This window comes from Polypterus senegalus, chromosome 8 (assembly GCF_016835505.1).
Source record: "Polypterus senegalus isolate Bchr_013 chromosome 8, ASM1683550v1, whole genome shotgun sequence".
NCBI lineage: Eukaryota > Metazoa > Chordata > Cladistia > Polypteriformes > Polypteridae > Polypterus > Polypterus senegalus.
Window position 1 is genome coordinate 140,578,156 of NC_053161.1, and position 20,774 is coordinate 140,598,929.

The following is a 20,774-nucleotide window of genomic DNA, read 5'->3' on the forward strand; positions in this document are numbered from 1 at the left end:
CACAATCTTTCTCTGATAGGTTTTGCAGTGGTCCCAGTTCCCTCAGAACTAGGTTCTTTTGGCTCATAGCCTAATGTGAACCAACACACATATCCTATTTTAAATTGTGCACAACTTCCTCTTGCTAGGATCTACACTTTTCAAAATAGGCATCAGAAGGTAAACTGCTCAAGCATAAGAATAGCAATTGGGTTAGTGTAGATCATCCATCTTGAAACAAATAGCTAAAAGGAAAGCACATCAGTATTTTGGAAAATTCAGGTACACAATGAATATGAGAGGTTCTTGACTCTTCATCTGTGTACTGGTAGCTTGGTTCAGTGAAAATGTCCAAAGACTGGATGACTTGATGAATTTCATCAAGACCATACTCTGATAGCAACATTTCAACATCTTTTTTTATTTTTTTCTTCAAATATTGTTTACAAGTCCAATAAATGAAACAATGGCATAAAAGCCCCTTTAAGTTCCAATACATTCCTGGCTATATAAGAATTTGTGCTTAACCTTCAACTCTTATCTTATTTTGTAGCACATCACACCTGCCTAGTATCCGGTCCTCTTTCATCAGTGTTGTGGTAACTGTTGACTTTGTTTCAGGTGTGTGGTGTGTGTTTTTTTTTTTTTTTAAGCAGACAGTAGCCTAATATAAGTACAAGCTGCTATTGCAGTTTGGACTGAAGGCATTATTTAACAAATTATACAACATCACTACAATTTGTTAGGCACTTACTCTTGCTTATGCTTCATGTTTTGTTCCTTAAGTTTCAATGCTTCCATAAGTATTCTTATTTTAATAGTGTGAAGAGAGTGGAATGAGGCAGTAGCTTGCTGCTACTATTTATCTTGTTTTTGTGTTCACCACCTATCTAATAACATTGTAATACTTTTAATTGGCATTGGTCCTTTAAATCTAAACTGGAATCAGCTACTTCCCTTTCTGGTGGATTGAGCATAACTGCCATAGTTTCACTCATTTTCTTTCATCCATTTTCTAGTTAGTGTTTTTGGGTATGCAGTGGTGACATAGTAAATGTGTATTAGCATGCCAACTTGATGATTAAACAGTAAATCTGTATTAAAGCAATTATTGCCAAGGTAGACATTAACTTCCTATTTACAACCCCAACATGCTTTTAGATAAAATGCAAGTTGTGCCTTACATCCAATTATGCTGGAGCTTAAAAAGTCCTATAAATATTTTATTAACTAGTTTTACTGGGCTCAAGGTTCAAAACTACAAGGTGTTAGCATATAATTAGCAAGCCATCTTTAAAGATACAGTAGTATCTCTGTTCAAATTTTTGTGGACTGGGATGTTATTAGAGTTGTTCTCCACTGCTATTAAAATGATAAAAAGATAAGATTTTAGTATAGAATTTCAGCATAAATGTGAGGGTATTTACATAAAAAAATAGATGAATAGTGCACATCAATTTCAGTGCTTGAAAGCTGGCTGCCTTCCTGCTCCTTGGCCAGATATGTGTTATTAAAAGTTCCAAAGGATGATTCTAAGTGTGGTATTTTCATTTGAAACCTGTTGCTAATGTCACTTAAAATAAAGACCAAAGAGGGTTGTCAGTGCACCAAGAAAAGCAGGCCATTTGGAGGCTGAAAAAATAAGAATAACAAACTTTTTAGGTTTGTTAAAATCCACTATATGGTACAATATTGTAAAGAAAACACATAGTTAAGCTCCGGAATACAAAATGACCAGGTAGTCCAAGGACGACTACTTCAGTGAATGATAGAATCATCTTACCTGTACAGAAAAAAAAACTTTCAACTGTCAGGATGTAGGTGTAGTTGTATCCAAGACACACGAAGACTGCACAAGCATAAATTCAGAGGGTTCACCACAAGATCCAGACCATTTGTGTAAACCTTAAGAATAGAAATTCCAAGTTACAGTTTTCTAAGACGTCAAATAACTTTTGCAGGTTTAGAAAATGTCTTATAGACAGGTGAAGATTGATGGAAGAAGAAAAAAGAGAATAATAATTCTAGGAATTCCACTTCCTTTATGAAACCTGGTGGATGCAGTGCTAAAAGCAACCAGATTTCCGAGATGTAGAGAGAGACATTTTATCTGCTCTGATTCAACAAAGCATGTCAAAACTCATTGGACAACACTTTACACGGCAGCAGGATAATGAAACAACAAACCATATTTCTAAGACAAGAAAAGAGTTCTTCAAAGCCTAAATGGCTGAGTCATTCACATCACCGTAATATGATACCACATGCATTTCACTTGCTGTAGACAAAACTACTAGCAACAAACCCCGAAACAGGCAGGAACTGAAGATGGCAGCGCAGACCTGACAGATCACAATGGAAGTAACCCAACACCTAGTGAGATCTATGGGAGCAGGACTTAAAGCAGTCACTGACTGCAAAGGATTTGCAACCAAGTGTTAAATACGACAATTTTATTTAAGGTCATTTTAATTTGTTCAGTTACTTCTGGTACCTTAAAGGGGGATTGAGGGGCAACCACATACGAGGTGTGATCAAAACGTACGGTGAATGTTGATGCAGAGCACCATCCAAGAGCAATGCAAAACAATTCAATGCAGGTTCTGACATGTCCATTCAAGAGCCTAGTTTGTGACAAGTTAACTAGTTTGATACTGTCAGTTGTTTGTGAGCCACTGTTGAGTTCAATTGTGTTTTTCTTTTTTTTTTTTTTTTTTTATTTTATTTATTTATTTATTAATTTTATTACAATCAATACATAGCAATCAAGTTTTTACAAAAAAAAAGAATTATGCTAAGAACAGATCGATCCCCACCCTTGAGAGAGAGAGCAAGCCAAACGGTGTAAAATTTAAGGCTTTTAAAAATACCTAAATCAACAAATTCTCTGTGCTTTATAAAATCATTTCAAAATATTACTGATTAGATCCTGCCATGTTTTGAAAAAGTCTGCACAGATCCTCTAACTGAGTATTTGATTTTTCCAATTTTAAATAATATAACACATCAGTTTCCCACTGACTTAAAGAGGAGAGTTTGGGTTCTTCCAGTTTATCAGAATAAGTCTGCGTGCCAACAGTGTAGTGAATGCAATCACAGTTTGTTTGTCTTTCTCCACTTTAAGACCCTCTGGAAGAACCCCAAACACAGCTGTTAATGGGTTAGGAGGGATTGTGAGTCCAAGACTGTCTGAGAGGTAATTAAAATTATTTGTCCAGAATAATGTTAATTTGGAGCAGGCCCAGAACATGTGACCTAGTGAGGCTGGGGCTTGGTTGCAACGTTCGCAGGTTGGATCATGCCCTGGAAACATTTTGAGAGTTTTAGTCGAGACAGATGTGCTCGATATATAATTTTGAGTTGTATAATTGTATGCTTTGCATATGGAGCTTGAGTGAATTCTCTGCATTGCTACTTTCCACTCCTTTTCTGATATATTAATTGAGAGGTCATTTTCCCAGTGTCCTCTTGGATCTTTGAAAGGAAGGGATTGTAAAAGGATTTTATATATTGTAGAGATGGAGTCTAACTCCTTGAAATTGAGCAATAATTTTTCCAGCGTGGATGAGGGTGCAAGATGAGGAAAATCTGGAAGGTTCTGTTTAACAAAGTTCCTGATTTGAAGATAGTGAAAGAAATTTGTAGCTGGAATGTTAAATTTGGAATGTAATTGTTCATAGGATGCAAAGACGTTGTCTATATAAAGATCTCTAAGCAAGTTAATTCCAAATTTTTCCAGATATTAAAACTGCATATGTTTGTGAGGGTTGAAAGAGGTGGTTCTTTTGCAGGGTGCCACAGAAAGAAGCTTCTCCGTCTTAAAATGCTTTCTACATTGGTTCCAGATTCTAAGTGAGTGGAGCACAATTGGGTTATTAGTGTATTGCCGATAGCGTGTGTTTATTGGAGCACAAAGCAAGGAATACAAAGAAGTACTGCAGGATTTTACTTCTATTGCGGTCCATGCCTGTGTATGTTCTTCTATTTGTGTCCAGGTTCTTATCGACTGTATATTTGCCCAGTAATAAAACTGGAAGTTAGGTAGAGCCATGCCGCCTTCTGCCTTTTGTCTTTGTAGGGTCGCTCTTTTGATGCGTGGATGTTTAGAATTCCAAATAAATGAGGTTATTGTTGAATCTAATTGCTTAAAGAACGATTTATTAATGTATATTGGTATGTTTTGAAATAAAAAGGAGCTTAGGAAGAATATTCATCTTAACAGTGTTAATTCTTCCAGCTAGTGTGAGATGAAGGGTTGACCATCTATGCAAGTCTTGTTTAATTTTTTCCATACAGACGACGAAATTTTTTGATAAAGAGCTTTATGTTTACTTGTGATGTTTACCCCGAGGTATTTAAACTGTTCTGCAATGATAAAAGGAAGGGTGTCTAATCTAATATTATATGCTTGCGAATTCACGGAAAGAGTACACTTTTATTCAGATTAATTCTGAGACCAGAGAGCTTTTGAAATTCTGTGAGTGCTGCTAAGACTGCAGGCACAGAATTTTCTGGGTCCGATATATACAGTACCATGTCATCTGCATATAATGAGATTTTCTGTTCCAGTCCTTCTCTGCTAATCCCCTTTATCTGATCAGTATTTCGACAATGTATTGCCAGTGGTTCAATGGCAATTGCAAACAGCAGTGGTGACAAAGGGCATCCTTGTCTTGTGCCACGTTCTAGTTTAAAGTAGTCTGAGCAAATGTTATTGATGCAAACTGAAGCTTCTGGGTTAGTATACAGTAATTTAATCCATGCACAAATGTTGGGCCAAACCCAAACTTCTCCAAAATAGTAAAAGGTATTTCCATTCAATCATGTCGAATGCTTTTCTGCATCCAATGATAATAATATTTCTGGGGTGTTTGATTTAGTTGGTGAGTATATTACATTAAACAGGCGTCGAAGATTTGAAGATAAGTGTCGGCCCCTAATAAATCCAGTTTGGTCTTGTGATATTATTGAGGGAGCACTTTCTCCATCCTTCTAGCTATGATTTTAGAGAGTATTTTAACGTCGTTATTCAGAAGTGAAATTGGTCTGTATGATGCACATTGTAATAAGTCCTTATTTTGTTTTGGAAAGACAGTGATTAGTGCTTGGCGAAAGGTTTGTGGAAGAGATTGGTTATCTCTGGCTTCTGTAAATGTTGCTAATAGGAGTGGAGCTAGCTGAGCGGAGAATTTCTTGTAAAACTCTGCAGGGTAGCCATCAGGGCCTGCTGCTTTTCCACCTTGGAGTGACTTTATAGCATCCAGTAATTCTGATAATGACAGAGGTTTATCGAGCTCCTCCACACTAATAGCGTCAATTTGTGGTATCTGTAATTTATCCAGAAATGCATTAGATTGTATATTGTCTTCTTTAAACTCAGTAGTATATAGGGATTTATAGTAGTCTCTAAAAGTGTACATTATATTTTTGTGTTCGATGATTTTATCTCCATTCGTGTTAGTAATTACGAGATTGCGTTGCACTTGCTTGTGAATTTGTTGCGCTAAAAGCTTATTAGCTTTCTCTCCATGTTCATAATAATGATGTCTGGATTTGTAAATTAGTTGTTCGGTTTCTTTAGTTGTCAAGAGGTTTAATTCTGAATGTAGAGCCTGCCTCCTCTTATGTAGAGTCTCGCTTGGTAGTCTGGCATGTTCTTCATCTATTTTAGTAATTTCGCTTTTTATCTCTGCTACTTTCTTCGCTCGGATTTATTTCTGTGGGAAAGATATGAGATAATCTGTCCTCTTAAGAAGGCCTTAAGAGTTTCCCAGAGTATTCCTGCAGAGATCTCAGGGGATGTATTTGTCTCTAGAAAGAATTCAATTTGTTTGGATATAAATTCAGTACAATTCTCGTCAGCTAATAGAAGCGGATTGAGACGCCATCTGCGGGTGAGTGTATGGGGCTTAGTAATTTCAGCTCCAAGATCATCGGAGCATGGTCTGAAATAACAATAGCATCGTATTTACAAGATTTAATCTTAGGCAAGAAGTTATTATCTATAAAGAAGTAATCAATCCTTGAGTAGCAATGATGTACTGGTGAGTAGAAAGAATATGTTCTTGAATTTGGGTTTAAAACCTCCAGGGATCTGATAAGTTGTGATCAGTTATAAACTTTGTAATTATCTTTGCGGTGTTAGTTGCGTTCCCCTGTGGAGGAAGTCTTATCTAAAAGTGGATTTAGAACACAATTAAAGTCCCCAGCCATTATAAGTTTATGAGTGTTCAGATTGGGAATGGATGCAAATAAATTTTGTATAAATTCCTTATCATCAACATTAGGTGCATAAACATTTATCAAAATCATTTTACAGTTAGATAAGTCTCCCATGACCATCACATATCTCCCTTCAGGATCCAATACTACATCTGATGCTACAAATGGTACTGTTCTATGTATGAGAATTCCCACCCCTCTAGTTTTCTTTGTAAAACTAGAATGGAACATTTGGCCAGTCCAGTCTTTTGCAGCGGAACTGATCCTTACTTAGTAAGTGGGTTTCCTGTAAAAATACTATTTTAGCATTTAGACCTGTTAGGTGAGAAAGTACTTTCTTTCTCTTTAATTCGTGATTCAGGCCTTTAACATTCCAGCTTACGAAGTTAACTGTCCCATCATGGAGACACTGATTCTGAGTTTTTGGTGTCATATTATAGTCTTAACTGGAAGTGAAATAGTTTAGGTCTTAATTTCCTATTCCCCCAAGAGTTGTTGCCATGCAGCTTATTATTACGTTGATAGTTATAATTATAAAGATTGAGATGATAGATTAGATATAGATCAAGCCTGCTCTCTTTCTCTTCCCCTTAACCCCCACCCTCCCTTTTGCCTCCCCAGGTGAGGCTAAAACCCACTTCATGCAGTCCCAGTCCTCTGACATACCCAGAGACAGAGCACGTCCAAAGCACATCAAGCCCCCATGCAGTGGCGCTTTAAGGTTAAAAGATAGAGATATCTGTTACCAATATAGTCTTTAAAAGAGGAAAAAGAAAGAAAAGAATTTTGCACTTAATATATATATATATATATATATATATATATATATATATATATATATATATATATATATATACATATAATCTTCATCAATTTTAGTGCATTAAGATGATATCCCCAGATAATAAACCCAGGTGATGGTGTTAAAGATGTGTCCAAAACAAGCATAACAAGTCTTAATGCAGTAATAGCAATAACAGCAAACCAAGGGTATGATATTGAACAGTCTCATTTAGGGTACACATGAAATAATTAGAAAAGAAAAAAAAAAGAGGAGGAAAACGTAATTAAGCACAATAAAACACAAACATTTAGCCCTAGTAATACTAAGTAATGATAAGTAATAAGTAAGTAATAATAATATAAGAATATGAGAATATATGCTGATAAAAACCCGTATTTTAAAACAAATAGATCAGACAGTAGATTATTAATCCTAGCTTTATCATTTACCGCCATGACTCACAATTATGTATCAGAATAGTCCCGGGATCAGCTTTCTTAACTCATTTTCTGCCTCCTCCTTGCTAGCGAAAACATAGAAATGACCCTGCCATTCCACTTTCAGTTTTGCCGGATACAGGAGGCCGTATTTGACATTGGCTTGCCGTAGCTGTTTAATATTATAGAAGGCGGCGCGTTTGATAGCTGTTGCTGGAGAGAAGTCAGGGAAGACGCGAATGTGGCAATCTTCATATATAATATCTTCCTTTTTTCCTGAGGAGTTCCATCACCTCTAACTTAAATGATAATCGTTCAAAACGGACTATAAAAGATCTTGGTCGGGTCTGACGGTGTTTGATCCAGCGTGCTGTAAGCCGCTGCTATCTCAGATTCTGCTTTAAAGTCGCCCCCGATTATTTTAGAAAAAAGTTCAGTTGCGAATTTCACCGGGTTTAAACTTTCTCGATTCTCCGGCAAGCCTTCAATTCTGACATTATACCTTCTATTCCCATCTTCTAAAGCAGCCAGTCTGTCTCCAAGTTTTTCTCCGAGTTTTTACATTCAACTGACATTTACTGCTCTTTCCTCGGCACTGGCAGCTAGATGTTCGCTATTTCGATCCGATTCGTGAATGTCTCACTAAGATGCTCCAATCGATCAGCAAGCGTGCTCAGTTTAGCGAGTTTTTCTCAATGCGCTCTTCAATTTTACCCAGCACCTGTCGAAGTTCAAGCTGTACCTCTTGACGAAGCCTTTCATTTGCCTGTTGGATTTCCTGTCGCAGACATTCATTGGCCTGTTTCATCTCCTGTTTCAGTCTCTCATGTGCCTTTGCCGTTGCTTTCTCATTAGCCTTCTCGCTTTTCTTTATATCTTGCCTGAGGTCAGCGAGCAACACTTTCAGTTCAGATAGCTCAAATGTGCCTTCTTGTACCGTAGATGAAGCAGCAGACTCTGCTGAAGCCGGTGTCCCCGCTGCTCCAGTCCCGCGTGATTGCGTAACTGAAGCCGCGGACCTCCCGGCCTTTTCCAGTTTCAGGTAATCCTCTCCAATCGGCGAGCTATCCACATCTGCACTCACGATCGCACCTTCGCTCCCCTTTTCGCTCTCAGCAGGCGACGATGTAGCGGACCGTGGTCCCGAGGAGTCTGTACTTTCGCCCATCTGATCCAGGTCTGTCTCTGAGAGGCCGTATCTCGAACTAGGGCTTGCTGATCGCAGCTTGGATGTAGCTTTAGTCTTCGATTCTTTCGACCCCCTTCTTGTTGGCCATGTTTATATGTGTTTACATATACTGTAGCGGTCCCTCTCGGGTTGAATAAATACAGGATATCTCAGAATAATAAGCAAATAATATGAAAAATAGCACCACTGCTAGCGGAGCTCCACTTCAGACGTCCATCTCTCGCATCGGACGAGACCAAGGATGCAATTGTGTTTTTCAAGTTTGTTAATAATGGATATCGAGCAACGCATTAACATGAAATTTTGTTTCAAATTGCAAAAAGCTCAGGAAAACCCATCAGATGTTAAAATCGGTTTATGGTGACACCGCACCAACAATTAAGATTGTTGACAAGTGGTTTGATAGATTTCGTTATGGATCTGACTCGGTTGAAGACAAGAAAAGATTAGGATGTCCTTCAACATCAATAACCAAGGAGTTGGATTCAACCGCTCTGTTACCTTTCGCTAGGTAAAGATGTTTTGAAATTCATACATGGTTTTTTTTATAGATTATACATTGGAAATTGATGCTCACATTTTGGTTTGTGTGCTTTATTTTGTCCCAGGTTCTTAAATATTGGCCTTGTATGGGATTCCTGTGTTTTGCATATGTTTTCCTTTTTAAAGTGTGACTTTGAAAATTGGCTTTTAGTTGTGTATTTATCCCAAGTGTATATTTGCATCGAAGTCATATCCAGGATTCGTTTCTGTTTAGCTCTTAGTTTTTACTGCGATAGGCTTTAATTAATATTGTATATGAAATAGAGAAAGAAGATGTCTAACTTATCCATATCTTTTACACTTTTTCTTGCTAAAACACATACACTTTTAATACATTTTCTTTAATTTCCATTGGGATATTAAACCTGAAAATGGAATAACTACTTTACAGAAGTTGTAATGAAATTTTGCGTCATTGTAGTGTATCTTCACTACTGCAACAGCAATTGCATGTGCCAGCTCAATGAAGAGTTTCAGATTAACCTACTAAAATACATTGTTGAATTATGAAACTGCAGTATCTAAAAACCAATGTGAGCATGCTGAGATGTGAGAGAAACTGCAACCTACATGCAAGGAATGGACTGGGATTTGAAACCAGATCCCTTCAAGAAGTAGAGCTGGCCTTTGTGCAATCCTAAATTAGAAAACTTTAATAAAAAACCAAGGGAATCAACTATTACAAATTTGCTTCTAGATATTTATTAGGGAAACCCAGAGTGCAATAAAATCCTATTTTAGTTACATTTTAGTGTGATCTTTTTGAAGAATTAACAGGGTTTTACTGTAATGATGCATTTAGTTAAAGGTACTTTTCAGTGCCTACCCTTTGTTTTGTGGGAAATTTTGAGCTACAAAAACTGCTACATGGTGCAGTCGGTCTTCACCTGTCAAAACAAGTTCAAGAATGTGAGTGTTAGAACCTAACTAACTAAATGAATATTTACTTCCTGGCTTTGTAGATTATCCCTAATACTGTTGTATCTTTACAGGTTTACCGACTATCTTATTATTTATCGACTGCTTAGAATGTTATTTTTTTTCCCCCCATTAACTACAGTAGTTGGTTTATATTAGTAATACTGTTTCTTTAAGTGAACTGGAACATGTATCTGGCCAAATGTCATGTCAAGTACACACCGTAAAGACAATGTTGTGGCATTCTCGCTTATCTTTTAATCCAATATGTAGAAGGATGTCTTAAGAATGTTTTTCGCATCTTAATTGTCTTGGATTGACTAAATAGTGAATTAGCGTTAATGAGATAAGCCACCTTAAATAGTGTTTTGTTGCTATGGGATTTAAGAGTAGTGAGTCCTTAATGTTTTTCATTTCAACTTTTGTGTGTGTTTTTTCTTTTCTCTCTCTATATCTTTACTGTTCAAATGTTGGGGCTGGCCTAGCAACTCTCTCAGGATAGATACACTGACAATCTAGATTAGAGATTGAACTAGCAAAATGTTTAGTTTACAATACATTGTCTAACTGCAGTGGGAACATTAACAATTGTAATATATAATAACATTTTAATACACACTTAACTCTGTTCAGAGCAGCTGAAGCCTATTATTGCAGTATAAGTCACAAGGTAAGAACCATGGGCCTCATGCATAACGCTGTGCATAGAATTCACACTAAAACATGGCATACAGACAAAGGACGAAATGTGCATATGCACAAAAAATGGAGATGCATAAATCTGTGCATATGTCAACTTCCACATTCTTCCGCTCCATAAATCCTGGTCAGTGTGAAAAGTAACACTTTTCTCTCCCAGAATTAGGTCTTTTTGAATGTGCAAAAGACAATGGCAAAAACACAGGGGGAAAAAGCGTTGCAGTGATATAAACAACAAAAGGAGGTTGATTGAATGACAGAGTGGTCGAAAGTTCAAGTTCAGAAAGTGCCCAAAATAATAAATAAGTGGTCAGATATCAAAGTAGCGGTGAAAAGGTCTAGTCCACAGTTTGAGTGTCATATGGAACCGTATTATGGTACAGGGAAAAGGAAAAACTGGGATACAGTGTGAAAAAGGTAGAAATTTCCACTTTAATCACTTAGTTTATTTTGCCATTAAAGCAGAACGTCCTAAACTTCATCTTAAAATCGTTTAATTTAACAGTTTCTCAAATCCCATTGTAACTAAAGTAGCACGTTAAATGTTTCGCATTCTATGTACTCTTACATGTGTGAATCAGTACTCTTCTGTGTGTGAATTAGCACGTGTTTCTTAAACAGGCTTTCTCTTACCCCGACAGGACACAGAATACATTACATTAATGATGTTACAGCTCTCTGAACAATTTGAATACTAAGATGTATACTTGATATCATTTTTATGATGACAGAAATGAAAGCATGTATAAAACATTGAGGCACATTGGCGTAGTGGTAGAGACAAACTGGAGCCCCATCCAGAGATTGTTCCTGCCTTCCGCAAGACGCTTGCTGCCCCGTGCACAATCCTACTTTTTTAAAATAATTCATTGCAGCAGTATTGTCTTTTTCAAATGTACTAACCCCCGATTCCTGTCCTTCCTTTTCTTTCTCCAAATAACCAATCACCACACAATTGGTTCTTTAATAAATTTCAAGTCATTTGTAAGCTTAGAATGCTGATTCTTCAAAACCTTTTAAGGAACATTGAAATATCTTCGTAGTGCATGTTTCTTTTATCCATCCAGGGTCCCGCCAATCCCAGCAAGCATACAGCGCGAGGCAGGAACAATCCCTGAACGGGGTGACAGCTCTTCACTGACACTGCGCCACTGAAACCTTGCATATTTAATCATTGACAATATATATTTAAACAAAGTTAAAAATGTATCTATATAATCTATAATAATAAAAGGCAAAGCCCTCACTGACTGACTCACTGACTCATCACTAATTCTCCAACTTCCCATGTAGGTAGAAAGCTGAAATGTGGCAGGCTTATTCCTTACAGCTTACTTACAAAAGTTAAGCAGGTTTCATTTAGAAATTCTACACGTAACGGTCGACAACGTCCGCCATGTTGAACTTTCTTATTTATGGCCCCATCTTCACTATATTTGGTAAGCGGCTTCCCTGCGCTAACCGAAACCGATGTACTTACTTATTTCGATGGTATGACGCCACTGTCAGCCGACATATTGAACTTTCCAACGTCACCAATTTTCAAACTTCCGGTGTAGGTAGAAGGCTGACCCCATCTTCACGAAATTTGGTAGTTGGCTTCCCTGCGCTAACCAAAACCGATGTACATACTTATTTCGGTGGTATGACGCCACTGTCAGCCGCCATATTGAATTTTCCAACATCACAAATTCTCCAACTTCCTGTATAGGTAAAAGGCTGAAATTTGGCAGGCTCATTCCTTACAGCTTACTTACAAAAGTTAAGCAGGTTTCATTTCGAAATTCTACGCATAATGGTCATAACGGTCAACAACGTCTGCCATGTTGAACTTTCTTATTTATTGCCCCATCTTCTCGAAATTTGGTAGGCGGCTTCCCTGCACTAACCGAAACCAATGTACGTACTTATTTCGGTGATATGATGCCACTGTCAGCCGCCATATTGAACTTTTCAACAGTCGTTCCTTATGGGCCCATCTTCAAGAAATTTGGTACACGGATTCCCAACGCTAACTGAATCCTACTTACGTACATATATACATCCATAGCCTGCAGCTCGGTCACCATGTGAGGCGGCGGGTCCCCCATCCCAACGCCTCCCACGTTGTTGGCTGCCTGCCTATATAAGGCCGTTCGTCACTCCAGTCTCTAGATTCCCTTCCTTGCTTCGCCACGGGATTCACGTCTCCCTACTGATAACTACAGCCTTTTTGTTTAATCCACGGCTTCTCCGCTGTTTTATTGTTTATTACAATTATAGTTATTGTATAGATATTTTACACTTACTTTACATTGCTCAGGTACCCATTTCCTTTATCATTCCAACCCCCATTACCATGTCTATCGAGATGATCACCATCGATCAAAGAACTATCACTAACCGAGTGGTTTCCATGCCCGGAGATACTACCTACCTTTTCCATTCTCTTTGTTACATATTGCACGGCCATATCAGGCTCACACTTGATATCCGGAGAAACATTGTGTCTTATGTATTGAATGACTGGACAGGTTCAAGGTGTGGACTGATGACCGTGCACGAGATAATTTATACTACGCAGGAGCACTATAAGAGTAAAATGCTGAAGCCCTTCACCTATGGTTCTGCATGTGAGTTGATGGCTGCCGCTGAATTGTTCGGTTGTCGCTTTCAAGTGTACCGAAATGGCTAAATATTTTACACCTTTCGACAACCGCCAATGCCTCTTAAACATCTTAGATTCACAGGTGACGATTTCAGTAGTGGACACTTTGATGTTTATGAATGTTTAAACTCTCAATAGCTGGATGTGATTTTATCGCTGAAACCGGTTGTGTGCTTACAACGCTTGACAGATGCCGAATGTCACTTCAATACAACAAATCCTGCAAATACTGTCATAATTGAAACAAACCATGAAACTCGAACCTTTTTTGAGAAAAGATTACTGTTCTCATGGCCAACTGTAAGTTGCATGCACAAGAGTAAGCTCAGCGCACAGCTTGATCATGTTACAACCGGAGGGCCGAACTGACAACATGGTATACAAAGAGATCCTTAAATAATTATTGGCATATTTTCCCTCAGTTTAAAAAGGTTAAATTTTCTTCTTAATGAAAATTTTAATGCAGTACTTCGCCGCTGCGAAGCGTGGGTATTTTGCTAGTGTAATATAAATACTTTAATGCATTTCATCTTTAAAATATCAAGAGCTCCACGAAGACCGCGCCTGGTGCATCATTATATGGTTACAGGTTGATTACAATCAGATGCCTTGAACTAAAAGATTTGCGGTTAATTTCAGGGTATTTAATAAAGCCGCATCAGGGATGTGAATCAAATAAAGGGGAACCATACAGGAACAGTAACATTGCTTTGACACTGGGGGTCGCCAGTTTACAAAACTGAGCCCAAAACGTGTGTACACTATGGTTTGAGCTCATGTGAGAATGTACGTGGCTTTACGCAGTTTAGTTTTTTACATTGCGATGTGAGCATGGAAACGGGTGTACGCACCATATATACATGAGGCACCTGCTCTTAATGGGGTGCCAGTACATCCCAAGGCCTACTTATACCTACACATAAATACAGGGACAATTTAGTGAGTGGGTTTCAGTTAGAAGTGGGATTCTAGTAAAATGAGTCAATGGACAATAAAAGTAATTTGCCATCAATATAAAAAAGTAAGATTTTGTCAATCATTGCCATGCACCAAAGCAGAAGTTGCATGTCCCAACATAATTTAAAATAAAGGGTTAATCAGAATATTATTCAGTTTTAAACTCTTTAAAACGTTAGCTTCAGGCAGAGGCTAATTGTTATTACCTCTTTATATTGCACAGTGTGGAGACAAACATCTTTCTAGTTTTTACAATTAGGATGGTTTACCAGGCTGTTAAATGCTGTATGAGTAGTGTAGCGATTGATGAGCTGTGAGATAATCTATACAAGAGAATTTGCCTGCCCACTCTATGGTCTGATATGCCCAACCCTTGTGTAGAAGAAGCTAGTGCTTGCTGTAAATAGCCATGATATTTACGTTTTCAAGGTCCCTAGCAGACATTAGAGATGGGCTCACTATTTTTTTAGTATACAACTCTAGCAGGTAAATTTACTTGGCTTTTATTGAGTGTTATGCTTAGTAGGGCTGCTCCTTTGTGAGGATGAAGACCTGTCTTACCATGGACAGGTTTGATAGTTAACTGTGACAATAAAAAAGACCCTTGCACATCTCTTTTGGTTCACTTCAAGCACTGTACATACTGTCCACACATAGTTTTGTATATACAGAAATTGAATACACTCATTAAAATATGACACTATCAGTGTCTGTATTATTCCAATGTACATCTGATCCTATGCTGTTCACTATTGTCTGTGTAATAGTTTTTCCTATTAGTTTTCCCAGAGGGGACTGGGCGGTCTCATGGTCTGGAATCCCTTCAGATTTTATGATTTTTCTCCAGCTGTCTGGAGTTTTTTTGTTTTTTCTGTCCACCTTGTCCATCGGGCCTTACTCTTATTCTATGTTAATTAATGTTGACTCATTTTATTTTTTAACTGTGTCTTTTATTCTTCTATTCTTCATTATGTAAAGCACTTTGAGTTACATTTTTTTTGTATTAAAATGTGCTATATAAATAAATGTTTTCAGTGTATATGCACTGTTGTCTTGCTGCCTTTTTTTATAATATTACTGTTAGTACCTATGTAAAAGTGAAAGCAGATGACTCTGCAAAACGCTGATCTCCACACTTACTAAAGAATGATTGTCTGTTTTTTACTAAATATATTATTATCTAATAGAATAATTTGACTGTCATGCCAGGGCATTGAGCTGATATTAGTTTTAGTTGAAAAGACTACCATTAACAAACTAGCTGAATGCCTTGATTATCCAAAAGTCTGAAGATGTGCAATCTGAAAGCACCCACTGCTTGCATCAGATTGTCTAGGGCACGACTTCTAATACCTACTGTATATTGTGTTTTTTTTTTTTTTTTTTTCTCCCCTATATTAGTGTAATTTCAGGTAGCATTCTATGTATGCCGTTGTGTGTCTTTTGTTAGCAATGTGAGGATACCAGCAAGTTAAGAATTTTATTGCAATATGGACATGTGACAGTTAAGCTTGAACTTGCCACACTTTACACAGGATATATATGTGTTGTGACAGTTTAGGGCTTTCTTGCTCCCTTGTACCCTCAGACCACACGTGAGACACCAGATAAAAGTCCAAATAATTGATTTATTATTATAAATAAGTGCACAAAGCACACACCTCTCCACAATTCTCAATAAACAATAATCCAAAAATCACAATCCTTCACTCTCCCAGACGCTTAGCCACCCTGCCTCCCAACTCCGCTCAATTGTCTGGGATCTCCCACAGTCCTTTATAGTCCTCGACCCGGAAGTGCTTCTAAGCCCTCAGTCCATGTGATTATCCAGCACTTCCGGGTCAGGTAAAAACTTCTTCTCTTTTTTCTTCAGCCTGGAAGTATATCATTACTTCCGTTCCCGTGACTTGGAAATACTTCTATACTGAAAATATAAATCCCTGGGCCTTCCTGTAGCGACTCCTGGCGGCCCCCATGGTATCCAGCAGAGCTGTGTATTACGACTCCACTGTCTATAATTCCCTGCTGCAAGGAGGGCTCCATCTGGCGGCCTAGGGGGTATTGGCCGGGATGAATGGCCGGCCATATCTCGCAGTACTCCCCAACCCCCCAGTGACGAATCATGATGATTCGGAGCGGCCAGCCCCGCGAGGGATGTCCACCTCCAGGAGGAGTTGTTGTTCGGGCCCTGGCGAAGTCCAGAAAATTTCCGGGAGAACCTTGGGGGAATATTATATAAAAAAGGATTTCTGTTCCACGTCCTCCCAGGACAACTTCGCCATCAATGTCCCGGTCGGCGGCATTCGTAGCACAGCCGCCTTCCTCCAGTGTGTATCCCTCTGCGAGTCTGGAAACAGTCTGGAAACTTCCGCTCCGCCCCTTTGTCCACTGAGGAGGGTTCCACGGCCGTCCCTGAGCTTTCAGCTCGCTGCTCAACTTTGTCAGGAGACCCCCTCTTTATTCTTGTGATCTCCTGTTTAATCTGGGGCATGTACACAGTTTGGGTCTCTCTATTAGTGAAAGAGAGCCCTTTTACTGTCTGCATGCCCTTTGATTTATTAACATGGGTCGGGGTCTTTAGGACCGAATGGCTCCGAGAGACTGCACCATCCAGCTGCTCCGGCTCGACCGGCCCTTCTGTAAACGTTTCGGCCTCTCTTGTAGGGCACGCGTCCACTTGGCACCCGCTATGGATTAAACTCTGACCTGTGTCACTCTGCGTCCCTATTTCATTATATACGGTACAGGTAAAACTCGCCTGTACCGCCAAATCAATCTTGATGGGAGACTCCCGACCAAATCACTGTAGGAATTCATCCACCTTTCTTAAAGGCGCTTCAGCCGCTGCTCCCAACTCCCCAACGATCTTCTTTATTGTCTCCATAACCTGTAAGAAATTGTGCATGGGCTGAAGTAACTTCTCCAACTCGCACACGTCCAAAAAGTTACTTAATTCTAAATTAAATAGTTACTTAATTAAGGTATGCTCAGGAGATCTCTAGCCTTACCCTCCGGCTGGGAGCCAATAAGCACGCCCGCTCCTGGCATGTGCTCGGACAGGTTCTGGAAGGGAGTCTGGGAATTGGAGTTCTTTTGAGAGGTCCGCGGTGCCGCTTTTGGCTGAATGCGATCTGTCTGTCTCAATTTATCGATGGACCAATCAGTAATTTCCCGGACCTCCTTACCTTTTTGTAGGGAGAGTGGTGCTTCGCTCGCCACCCTTTCCCCTTTGGAATAACCAAGTCCATCTTTTCCTGGGAGAAGCCACAAACGGCTGGACACTGACCTTTTTCCCACAATCCTTAGGGGTGGGTCACGTGTCCGTCGCCGGTACAGCTGGACACTGACCTTCTTCCCACAATCCTTAGGGGTGGGTCACTTGTCTGTCGCCGGTACCTGACATGCCGAAGTCCTTCGTTTTATTTGTTCGCCTGAACGAGAGGGCGCCATCGCCTTCGGGTTTTTCTTCTGCCTCCCGCAGAGCCTCCGGATGGACATCTGGGAGGTATGAGCACGGGACAAAATGTGTTATTTTAAAAAGATTTTCAAACCCTTCCCTGGCACATACCTCCTTGAAGTCCTCCTCGTCCGGATGCTTTTCCCGATATGCGTAGCCGCTCCATGGCTCGTCTTGAGCGCAGGCAATGCTGAGTGCTAGACCTCCACTTGTGTTACCGCTTTGCTTGTTCTTCCTTTTTCCCATGACGGACTTGATAAAGGTGAGGTTTGGCGATTTTTTTTTTTTCTCTGCCTGTCGTGACGCTGCCTTCTTAGGGTTCTGTCCACAGTAAAATTTTTTAAATACATGTCCTCTGCCAAACCGACGGCCAGAGAATCCTGCCGAGACTACGCCAACTGTGACAGTTTAGGGCTTTCTTGCTCCCTTGTACCCTCAGACCACACGTCAGATACCAGATAAAAGTCCAAATAATTGATTTATTATTATAAATAAGTGCACAAAGCACACACCTCTCCACAATTCTCAATAAACAATAATCCAAAAATCACAATCCTCCACTCTCCCAGACGCTTAGCCACCCTGCCTCCCAACTCAGCTCAATTTTCTGGGATCTCCCACAGTCCTTTATAGTCCTCGACCCAGAAGTGCTTCTGAGCCCTCAGTCCATATGATTATCCAGCACTTCTGGGTCAGGTAAAAACTTCTTCTTTTTTCTTCAGCCCTGAAGTATATCATTTCTTCCGTTCCCATGACTTGGAAACACTTCCGGGCTATACAGAAAATATAAATCCCTGGGCCTCCCTGCAACAGCTCCTGGCGGCCCCCATGGTATCCAGCAGGGTTGTGTATTACTCCACTGTCCATAATTACCTGCTGGCATTCGGGGCACCTCTATGCTGCAAGGAGGGCTCCATCTGGTGGCCTGGGGGTATTGCCCGGGATGAATGGCCGGCTATATCTCACAGTGTATAGGTGTGGGTGTTGCACTTGTGTAATATTTTGCATTTCTGTTTTAATGGTTTTGCTCTGTGGTTTTTGTTCATTTTGTTAATTTTCTCTAGGGGATCAATAAAGAAGTGCCTGTGTTTAAACATTTACATTTCGAGATGTATGAAAATGTTGCGAATTTTTTTTTTTTTTTTTTCCCCTTAATATATATAATTCTACGTGCCTATCTTCTGGACACAGTATTATAAAATAATAAATTTAATTAATTGGAGATGTAGAAGTCCTTGTATTTGTCATTTTTACAAAGGATCTTGATAAATGCACTTTATACACATTAGTTTTAATATTTATATACTTCATACAGTTTGTAGCTAGTAATCCACAAAAGGTGAAAATGAATCATGTATTTTAAAATAGTGGGGTTTTTTTTTGTTTTTTTTTCCTTTGTTCCAAAGCTTTCAAAAAAACCTATCGGGGTTCATCAGAAGAAAATGATTAGACCTACAGGAATCAAAGGCAATATATACTGTAGCAAATGAGGGTGTGGGGGCGCAAAAGGTGGGTGGAGCAATAGGGTCGAGTTTGGAGGCTGTTGGTCATAAAGTCTTTTTTTATTATTCAAGTGTCCATCTTTTTAAGCCTGCATATGCTGGGTTCATGTCCACATGTCTGTTAATGACATTTTCATGCCATGATTCAGGCAGCTCTCTGGTACTTTTAGTATTAACCCAGAATTTTACTTGCACTGTGTCCCATTTCAACGTGTGTCTGGTTGAAATTGTATTTGTGCGTATATCTAAAACGCTTGCAACTTGCATACCAGAATATCACAATGCTGTCAGAAGGAAAGACCCATGATCTCACATATATGCACATGCAAGTTCAACCAGACACGTTTAACTGGGAATGGTGCAAGTAAACTTCAGGACTAATACTAAAATGCCAGAGACCTGGCTGAATCACATCAACAGACATTTGGATATGAAAACGGCATATGCAGGCTTAAAAGACATTATTATGACACCTAGTAGGTTGTTGAAAGCTTAGGAATAAACAATTTTATTATGCATGATTTATTTTCTTCCTTTGTGGATTACTGGCAAACCATATCACAGACCTACTCTTTCACTTAATACAGTATGCAGCCTTTAGTTGGTTGCTGTGACAGTGACAAACACAATACACATTTTGGGGGGGAATAAAATTAAACCACTTTTTTTTTTATACTTTTACCTAAATATGGTTTTAAGTTTTTACGTTGTAATATTCAGACAGAGTGACTGGCATGTTTGTAACATATCTGAGATTGTATATAATATTTTGAAATGTAAACTTGCTGTCTCTATAGATATAATTGAAAAGACACATTTCATGCTTTCATATGTAAAATTAGCTAAAATAAAAATGTGCATATTAGAAAAGCATACAATTTCAAGAAAGGAACTGGCTCAAGAACTTGCACAAGTGTCTTTGATATTTTTTTATTGCAAATACTCCAGAAACTCATTCTGTGCTGATAACAGAATTATGGGCATGTGTTCTGGATATCTGGCCCAGAGCCAGCTCTGTTTAGGAGTTTTTTTTTATATAATATAAAAGACACCAATACTTTTAATTTGCACTTCTTTTAGAGCGTTCATATCCTACTCTTAGTGTTTGTTTTTTTAAGTACCATTATTGAAAGTTTTTAGTAAATAGTTGATTCTTGTTTTAATAGACCAGAACAAGCAGCCCAAGAAAAGCTAAGAGCTCCTGGCCATTTAAGTGCAGGGATAGCATGGCCAAAAGAAACCACTGTCTATTGGTATTTGGACTTAGAGTGAATCAATTGCCTCAGGATTGTTACTGTGAATAGCCAGGAAATATACCCCAGTATTGCATACTAATGGCCATCTGCTGAAAAGAGCAGAATCAATATGGATCAGCAGTGGTTAAAAATTGGGGAAAGCATGGAAGCAGAGTGTTTGGAAATTTTCATATGGGCAATTGGG

At 38.9% G+C, this 20,774-nt stretch overlaps 1 protein-coding gene across 1 annotated transcript in view; it reads left to right on the top strand.

The window, feature by feature from the left end:
* pnpla3 (patatin-like phospholipase domain containing 3) overlaps positions 1–20,774 on the top strand; it is a 52,631-nt gene that overhangs the window by 14,922 nt on the left and 16,935 nt on the right. The window lies entirely within an intron of this gene.